Source organism: Crassostrea angulata, chromosome 1, assembly GCF_025612915.1.
Source record: "Crassostrea angulata isolate pt1a10 chromosome 1, ASM2561291v2, whole genome shotgun sequence".
In the NCBI taxonomy this organism is placed as follows: domain Eukaryota; kingdom Metazoa; phylum Mollusca; class Bivalvia; order Ostreida; family Ostreidae; genus Magallana; species Magallana angulata.
This window is the reverse complement of record NC_069111.1, coordinates 22,397,884-22,407,982: the sequence shown is the minus strand read 5'-3', so window position 1 is coordinate 22,407,982 and position 10,099 is coordinate 22,397,884. Positions and strand designations below refer to the sequence as shown.

Sequence of the window (10,099 nt, the reverse complement as noted above, 5' to 3'; positions counted from 1 at the left end):
TACGAATGCTACGAAACAATTAGTCTAACAAACAGCATTAATTGTATGTTCAGAACTCGAAATTACACTTTACTACATTGTATATAATACCTGATCAAGCGCCCATGCACAGTATTTGTTCTCCCAAGTTTTTTTTTTTACTTCTCATCCAAATACTTGTTCAAACGTTTTACTGAAAATAAAATCAAAAGACCAGATTTAATTCATATCATTTTATGTTTAAAACCTTAAGACTGGCAACATTTGTAAAATCTATTTTTCTTTATTAAACTCAATATTATTTCAATATAATAATAACGCGTTTTCATTTCAATGCAAACAGCCGGCATATAACGAAAAATTAGTGAATCTTTCTGTAAATTATGAGAGATAAATCATTAAAATAGTGTGATTATTTTTGTTTGATTAATAGCAGTTCAGAATTGAATAATGTTTTCTTCAACTTGGATGAATAAGAGACGCAAAATGCCCCAATAGTTGGTACTACTGCTGGCTTCATTGTGCATAATTATAGTACAACGAAATGCCCTTGAATGATTGATCACCAAAATGGTGCAACATTATCTGAAAAAATAGTTTTTCTGTCGGACTTTAGATAGGAATAACTGTGTGGTGAATGATTCAGCACCCTTTTCTAAATTGTACAGTACACATAGAAAAACGTAGTAAATGTTATCTAAAAAGGTAATACTGTGTTTCAATCAACAAAGTCGTACCTTTCAATAATTACTCAAATAGAACCGTAAAAAACAAGCTCTGGTCTTAAATTTCAAAGCAAAACCACTGTTAAAGAATTAATTGTTTTATGTATGAAAACAGTCTTTTAATTACAAAATGGAATAATGACTCGCAATTAAATATTTTATTTGCAATTACTGCACAACTTTTAAATTAAATGCTTATAAATAATTAATAGCTATAAAATTTAAATAAAAATATGATGTATTAAAAAGGCTCTAAATACTTCGATTAAAATCTGGTTAAATATCTTCATCATTTCACCTTTATGATATGTTTCATTCTTAGTAACCAAAAATAAAAGTACCCATATTTCACAAAAATCATTTGGATTGGTCCATGAGTGAGTCTCAGTAAAGAAAAAATACACTAGTTTCCGTCACCCGGGCCTTCTATATCTATCATCGATGCAATAATGACGTTTTTATGTTCTTACGTTGTCAATTGAACAGATTACACGGATGGTTAAATTAGCTTGAACAAATTAATCACATGTACATATAAAAGGAAAAGAAAAGAAATCGAACAGGAAGTGTTCGACACATCAACTTTTTATCATTAGATGCAGAATTTTGTAGAGTACGGAATGCATGTTTGGTTCGTGAAAGATTAACGCCTTGGTGGGGGAATTTTTTTTGCGTCATTTGAGCCTCAAAATATCTCATTTTACAGTTCTGAAATTCTGCAAACTCGTGGATATTGAAAGTCACGAACACATATGGAGCGATAACCATGGTAATTGCATAAACGTTCCACAGCATAATTCAACAGATTGAATTAGTCCCGCCGAAAAAGAACTCATAAAACTGATCTCCAAAATTCAGTTCTCCTCGTAACCTATCAATTTTGACTAGATTGAATTCAAGACGTAGAGGAAACGAACCAGATTAAGGAACCAACCAATTGCCAGTTTGCCCACAGCGAGTCATTGCTTCTATACCATCAGAGAAAATTACTATGAAGATCGAACTAACATAAGATTTTTTAAATAAAAAATTATCAGATAAAAATAATGATGATCACTTTTCAAGGCAACGACCACAATACTCAACGTTAGCTATTTTGAATTAATGTAATGGCTGCTAAATATCATTACTCAGTGTTGCGAAAAGTTGACCTATTGGCTGACATTTGGAAAGTCGTCCAGGTTGTAATGTGGCATTTGCAATTTACGACCTATCAGCCACTGACCATGTTGCATCAATATTGATTGTCACCTTTTGTGTCATCGCGCAACCTCTCTCTCTCTCTCTCTCTCTCTCTCTCTCTCTCTCTCTCTCTCTCTCTCTCTCTCAAATTAAACAAGAGGCCCAATGGGCCACATCGCTCACCTGAGCAACACTGGCTTTATATGGGCGTTCAAAGGATATTGTGCCATGTGGCCCCTACTACAAAAATGAATATCCGAATTTTCACTTTTTTTTGCATATACTTACATGTAATCTTTGACATATTTACCTTCATGGAATACCATTTTTACCAATATATAATATATATGCAATATAAATAACTAAATTTTCAGTTGGTGTTCACGGTTAACTTCCAGTTCCCTTTATTTTAGCCCCTCCCCATCACTTTATAAAACGATTAAAATACATGAGAGCATAAAGGTACATTTTCTCCCTCCACTTCTTGCTACTTATTGTATTTAAAAAAATTCTATATGTGAAAGAAGAAAAGTGTACCTCAATGCACCAGAATGAATGCGCTCAATTCCTCAAATTAAAAACATTGAAATAGTTAATTAGCCTTCTCCATTATAGACGATTGTCATTTACCAGGCATGAATTCATTTCGTATGACCTTTCATATCCTTACTCACTTGATTGAAGAAAATAAACTTAACTGAAAATGTTGTCACATATGTTAAAGAGCTATAATTCAAATCAATCTATTGGCGGGCATGTCGCTCCATTGTACCAAGGCCCATCCATTATTTTCATCTTTATTAAAAAACAACAAATGTGTACAAAGATGATTTTCCATTGCAATAATTTTTTAAGAACACCGATAATGCTTTTATCTTCATAATAATAATGTGTCAGGCTTATGGAAACTGTTTAAAAAGGCATTGTTTTCATTTACTTGTGTTCGAAAAACTATCAAAAATTTGTGTAGATTTTATGCAATTCATCGTTGAAGAAGGGGCACCAGAAAGTAATTACAGCATATCATCCTTTTAGCAAGACATTTCTATTGATCAACCAAAATTTCAGTGTCAATCGTTGAATCATAAGCAAGATACATAGCTTGGTTTGAGTCATGTTTTTGTTCACATGAGTTTATTACAGTCAACTTAAGAATTTTAAACTTGGTATTTCCTATTCAGCATAGCTGCATTTAAAATATAAACAAATTAAAGGATGACCTCAGCTTTGTGTACAAACATATAGTAGCATTGTGCGCAAAGCTCTGTATCTTGCTTATAACTCGAAGCTTGACTCTCAGGTTAGTAAAATTATAGGAATTTGTAAACAATTTAAACAAGAGAAAACTGCACTAAAACAAATAGAAAACTCAATTTATTTTTCATCATATATATACTTTAGTTATATATTTCTAGCAGCGAGAATAATCTCCGTTCAGATTGAAATTGCTGAACATCTTAATAGAACATGTTGCATTAATCAACATTTATGTAGAGATAATACCGAATTACACGCACACCACAATTTGACTCCCATGGTGGCCCCACGCTATCCCCTGAAATCATGCTTTGAAATAACTAAAATGAATCTAAACTACCTGAGGATGCTTCCAAAGAAGTTATAGCTTTTCTGGCCTACTGGTTTTTGTTGAGAAGATTTTTCTCTATGTATTCCAATGTAAAAATTTCGAACCCCCATTATGGCCCACCTTACCCCCGGGGATCGTGATTTGAAAATAAACTAGAGGTACTGTGAGCAAGCTCACAATCGATACCCCCCGCTAAGATAAAAATCATAATGCGTGTATTTTTCCAATTATAGAAAATATTGGATGAATCTATTTCACCGTCCATTTTCCTTAAATAACAACTGCTCTATTTTTTTAAAACTGTTGGTTATAAGCAATATTTGTGTGAAGTAAGAACATTTAATGCTTCTCCATAAGAAATATAATGACCGGACACGAATTTTTCACCTTTTCTGCCAGTGACATTGACCTTGCCAACCTGACCTTGGGTCAAGGTCATGACACACCTTTAGGTCCTAAGCAATGTTTGTGTGAAGTAACAACGTCCAATAATTCTCCATAAGAAAGATATTGACCGGACACGAATTTTATACTATTTTTCCCAACGACCTTGACCTTGCCCAAATGACCTTGGATTAAGGTCATGACACACCCATGGGTCATAAGCAATATTTGTATGAATTAGGAACTTCCAATGGTTCTCCATAAGAAATATATGGACCGGACACAAATTTTGCACTTTTTCTGCCAGTGACCTTGACCTTGCCCGATTGACTTTGGTTAAAGGTCATGACACATCCTTAGGTCATAATCAATCTTTGTTTGAAGTAAGAACTTCCAATAATTCACCATAAGAAAGATATGGACCGGACACGAATTTTGCACTTTTTCTGCCAGTGACCTTGACCTTGCCCAAATGAACTTGGTTCAAGGTCATGACACACTATTAGGTCATAATCAATCTTTGTGTGAAGTAAGAAATTTTAATAATTCTCCATAAGAAAGATATGGACTGGACAGGAATTTTGCACTTTTTCTGCCAGTGACTTTGAACTTTCCCAACTGACCTTTGGTCAAGGTCATGACACACCCTTAGGTCATAAGCAATCTTTGTGTGAAGTAAGAACTTCCAATAACTCTCCATAAGAAAGATATGGACCGGACACGAATTTTGCACTTTTTCTGCCAGTGACCTTGACCTTGCCCGAATGACCTTGGGTCAAGGTCATGACACACCCTTAGGTCATAAGCAATCTTTGTGTGAAGTAACAACTTCCAATGCCTCTCCATAAGAAAGATATGGACCGGACACGATTGCACAGACGGACGGACAGACGGACGGACAGACGGACAAGGTGATTCCTATATACCCCCCCCCCAAACTTCGTTTGCGGGGGGTATAATGAATCTAGACTACCTGAAGATGCTTCCACAGTTCCAGCTTTTCTGGCTAACTGGTTTTTGAAAAGAAGATTTTAATGATTTTTCTCTATACATTTGTACATGTATCTAAAAATTTAATCCCCCATTGGGGCCCAACCATACCCCCGGGGATCATGGTTTGGACAAGCTTGAATCTACACTACTTGAGGATGCTTCCACACAAGTTACAGCTTTTTGGCCGATTGATTTTTGAGAAGAATGTTTTTAAAGATATTTCTCTGTATATTTCACCTCAGGTGAGCTAACAATTATTTATGTCTCTGCTACATGTACACGCATTTAGTACTTCCATCAGCAAAATTAATCTCCGTTTAGACCGAATGGACGAGAAAAAACTTACAACTAGCCTAAACACATTGCAGTAATCAACTATTACGCAAAAACCATACCGTATTACTATTAGAATTTGTATTTTAGTTGGTAAAGTACCGTACCTGTTAATGTATCTTATTTTCCGCAAATAACAGTCAGCTGTCTTACTTTCCGATGTCTATATTTGATTGGTACGTAAAAATTACAAAATACAGGCGATAGTTCCCGTAAGTTACAAACCGTAATTCCTGAAAACGAAACGAAAATCAAAACAAGCTAAAACCACCGTCAAAGGTGAAAATGTCAACGCATTGGAATATTTAATCTCAATTTACTTGACAAAATCGGCATTAATGTATCTTGCACGTTTCAAATATTCCTTTCGCACGCAAACTGTTCCACAACAACCACATTCATCTTTGTCAGATTGACCATTTCTTATACGTTCAAAATGGCCGCTTCTTTGTTTCAAAGAGGGTTTTGAGATATGGAATACCGAACCCGAAGTTAAACTGATTGACCGTCATTCTCTCTGTCTTATTATCATTTCCGTAAATTACTCAAATTTGAAACAGAATTAGCCCTTAATTTTTGCAATTTTATATTTTCCTTCCCATAAGGATAATTTATGCTAAACTACGTTGAATTTGACTCAGTAGTTCTTGAGAAGAAGATTTCTAAAAATGCAACCACTTTTTCTACAGTTTCAAGGTTTTCTCCGCTTTGAATACAGATCGGTTTTTTATTTCTGCAATTTATATTCGCCCTCCCATAAGGATGCTTTGTGCGAGATTTGGTTGAAACTGGATAAGCAGTTTTAGAGAAGTTCAAAATGTAAATAGTTTAGACAGACAGACAGACAGACGGACGACGGAAAAATGTGATCAGAATAGCTCACTTGAGCTCTCAGCTCAGGTGAGCTAAAAAGCACTGCTTTGTGGAACCTTTTATTGAACAAAATCAACCGTTGTTAACTATTGCAGAAGAGATTGAACTGAATAAAATTCCAGATTCTGATAACTTCATTAAAAGTCGTACAGCATAGTCATGAAACACTTGATATAGTTATGCTTCAAGGAAATACAGGCCCGGGTAAATCGAATACAAATGAAAAAAAAACCAAGTTTATAAAATGCATGCATCCACATACATGTAAGTTCAAAAGAAAGTTCGTGATTTTATCTCGTTGATAATGTATTAAAATATGTGAAAAATGTCCTTGCATTACATGTATTTTCCATATGCATGATAAAAATAAATAACCGCTTATATATAAGTTTTCCTTTTTTAACTTTAAAGGTTTCTGAAATTCATAATCCTATAATGTGTCGCATGCTTATAACAAATGATCATTTATTACCGTCTTCCAAGGAAGACGGTAAAAGGAGTTGAAATAATTTACAGTCTCCGGGCTGTGCACTTCCTCTCCTTTGCGATTGGTAGAAAATACATGATGTGAAAATTTACATTTATTTCATTGGTTGATATACTGTTCGGCACAAGGGAGATATTTTTCTGATGATCGATTTTACGTACGACTTAACAATTTTCGTAGATTTCAAATCTTAAAAAGCGAGAAAACGAAAGAACAATAAAAATGGCTCTTAGCGAAATTCAGGCTTTCATTTTTCTGTTAACTAGTTGAAAGCAATATTCTGTAGCATCTCTTGAAATAGTTTGTTCTTTTCTTTTCGTTTTGATTATACAAATACCACACATTACGCTTCGCACTATCTTGTTTACTATGCAGTGACAGCTTTGTGTAAATCAATTTCATATTTTGATGCATTTTTCTTGAGATTTAAACTTTTATACAGTGACATAATTATTCAATCATCTATTATGTACAGTCACATAGCTATTTAATCATACTTAAATGCATAAAAACTTTTAATCGGGATGTACTCTAGCCTCGCCTTCTATAAAGGTAAAGTTAAACTACATGTGTATTCGGAAAACAACAAAACGTTGAAAATTATATATGCTATTTGATGCATGTTGTAGTTTCGGCATAACATTGACTTATTTCATAATACTGACGGTTTATATCACATCCTGTTCATTTCTTTAAAATGAATACTTTGTTTCTGTACTGTTTACCGACAACTTTACAATTACAGCGCCTTTACACTTATTAATTATATGCATATGGCATGGAATCCCGATCCCGATGAACGTGTGCTAGCCTGGTTCCCTGAGCTACCCATTAAGGACAGGAACCAGGCTTGCTCATGCGCAGGCTAAATTTTCCCCATAGCATCCGGTTTAACCTCGCTTATTTATGGTTGAAGGTCCTATAGTCGTGCGTGCCCTGTAGTCGTGCGCCATCTTGTTTGTTGTCGTATTTGGTCACGTGCCAAAATCTTACGTTATAAACGGCTGATTTTGAAAGGTTGATATCAAGTGCGTATAAACAGAAACGAAGAGTTAAATATGCGGAATAAACAGGTAGGAAATTATAGAAACATATATTTTATGTATAATATCCGCCATTTTGTTAATACCAAATTTACTATTTATAAAAATGCATGTTTACCGGGTTGAAGCATGAAAGGCACATGGCTAATTAGCATATCTGTAGAGGTCACAATGCGTATCGATTGTTTCTACAGGCCAAACATTTTTATTAGTGGCTATGAAAATGTTCATATTCCTTACATTTTTTGTAGACATAATTATAACGCAGGAATAAATTTAATTGAGAGAGGGGATAAAAACAATAATTTTAATCGAGGGAAAAACTCTTTTATACCTTTAATTTGAATTTTAAAATATTTGAATTTTTATTTATTACACAAAAAAGAAATTATTTGAATGAATCTACATTTTAATCAGGAAATATTTGTCCAGTTTAAATCTATAAGAAATGTTCAATATTCTATTCATTAAATAAAATATTTCCTTTGTATTAAGAAGAAAAATTAAAAAGTCAAATTAAAGATCCCTTTTCATATTTTTAGATCCCAAAGAAAATACCCAAAAGTAAATTCAGACAGTACAGTCCAACTCGACTCATAAATGCATATCTAGCGGTCAAAGAAAAAGGGACAAGTGTTCGCAAAGCTGCAATGCAGTATAATGTCCCAACCCAAACTCTTCGCGACCGGGTCAAAGGGAAGGTAGACCTGGAGAAGGTAACTATGGGGCCAGCACCATTGCTTGGACAAGAAGAGGAGGCTATGCTTGTTTCGCATTTGAAAGCAATGGCTTCATTTGGTTATGGGTATACCCGAAAAGAGGTGACCAATATGGCATCTGACTATGCCATTCAGCTACGCAAGAGAACCAAGCAGCAGAAACCTATCACATTAAAATGGTTTAGAGGGTTCATGAAGCGTTGGCCAGATCTGAAGGTTGTTAAGCCACGGGCATTGGAGTATCAACGCGCAAAATCATCGAATCCAGGAAATGTACAACGATACTTTGTTGAACTGTCGTCGATCCTCACAAAGTACAACTTATTTGATAAGCCCCATAGAATTTTTAATGTGGACGAGAAGGGGATCACACTCAACCATGCACCTCCTCATGTGGTATCCGGCACTGGAGACACGCCTCAAGCTGTAACAACAGGAAAGTCCTCTACGGTTACCATACTGGGATGTGGTAGTGCCTCTGGGGTTGCCATTCCACCATATTTTGTATTTCCTGGCATGCGGAGGAGGTCCGAGTTGATGGAAGGCTCAACACCTGGAGCAGCTGGTGATGTCACAGAGAGTGGATGGTCAAACTCTGTTATATTTCTTCAGTATTTACAGAGCCACTTTGTTCATTATGTTCCTGGTGGACTCGATGAACCAGTTCTGCTGCTATTAGATGGGCATAGGTCTCACGTTTCAGTTGCAGCCGTTGAATGGGCAAAGGAACACAATATCGTGTTGCATGTTTTGCCAGCGCACACTAGTCATATTCTTCAGCCCATGGATGTTGGTTGCTATGGCCCTTTACAGAAAATTTATAACAATTTGTGCCACCAAAAGATGAGAGCAACATCAACAGTAATCACCAAACAGGATGTTTGTGCCCTAGCATGCCAGGCATACAGCAAAGCTTTATCAGCTCAAAATCTTCAGTCTGCCTTCCGTAAGTGTGGAATTTATCCTTTTAATGCTGATGTGGTGCCAGCAGAAGCTCTTGCCCCTTCTTCGGTATTGACTCAAAGGAACGAGGAAGAAGACAAGAGCGACTCTGATTTGGATGCATATGAAAACAACAACAGTCAGGATTTTTTTGCAGAGCGAACTAGAGAGCTTGTTCTTATAAAATCTGAGGGATTAAAGGCCAAAAAAGAACACAAAACCTTGAGCAAGATTACATCAGGCAGAGCAATTACTGAGCCGGAGGTATCAGCAAAAACTATGGAGCATGTTTCAGCAACAGCAGCCCCAAAACAGAGAAAAAACATAAAAAATCAGACGCTCCCTACCACCTCTACGAAGAATGGTAAAAGTCCAAAGTGTGGAAACAAGAAGAGGAAAACATCAGCTCAAACAAAAGGTCATTCACAGGAACCTGGACCCTCCCATGTGCAGCCAATTGACAACACATCTCTTGTAATGTGATATTCAACAAATTGAAGACGAGTTTCATTTCATTCTTCAATGTCCAAAATATTATAATTTAGGAAAGAAATATTTAAGCGAGTACTATTAAATAAGTCTCCAAGAACATTAAAATTACTTTAGGTGTTGGGTTCGGATTACGTATCTACCTTGGTCTTGCTAAATATTTATAATGTGCTTTATTAATCCGTAATTATTAATTGCCAAATTGCATGAAACTCATTCAATATATTTAAGAAACATATTTTCTTGTTTGTTAACATATGTTATAAATTTATACCATGCCTTTAATTATGTGTAACACTTGTTGACTCAAAACTGTATTTTCAATCGGTATTATAATATGCACCTTTACATTTAATTCACTA

At 35.3% G+C, this 10,099-nt stretch overlaps 1 pseudogene; it reads left to right on the top strand.

Annotated features, from left to right (window-relative positions):
* Positions 1-8,219: 8,219 nt before the first annotated feature.
* On the top strand, positions 8,220-9,616 carry LOC128191736 (uncharacterized; annotated as a pseudogene).
* The last annotated feature ends 483 nt before the right edge of the window (positions 9,617-10,099 follow it).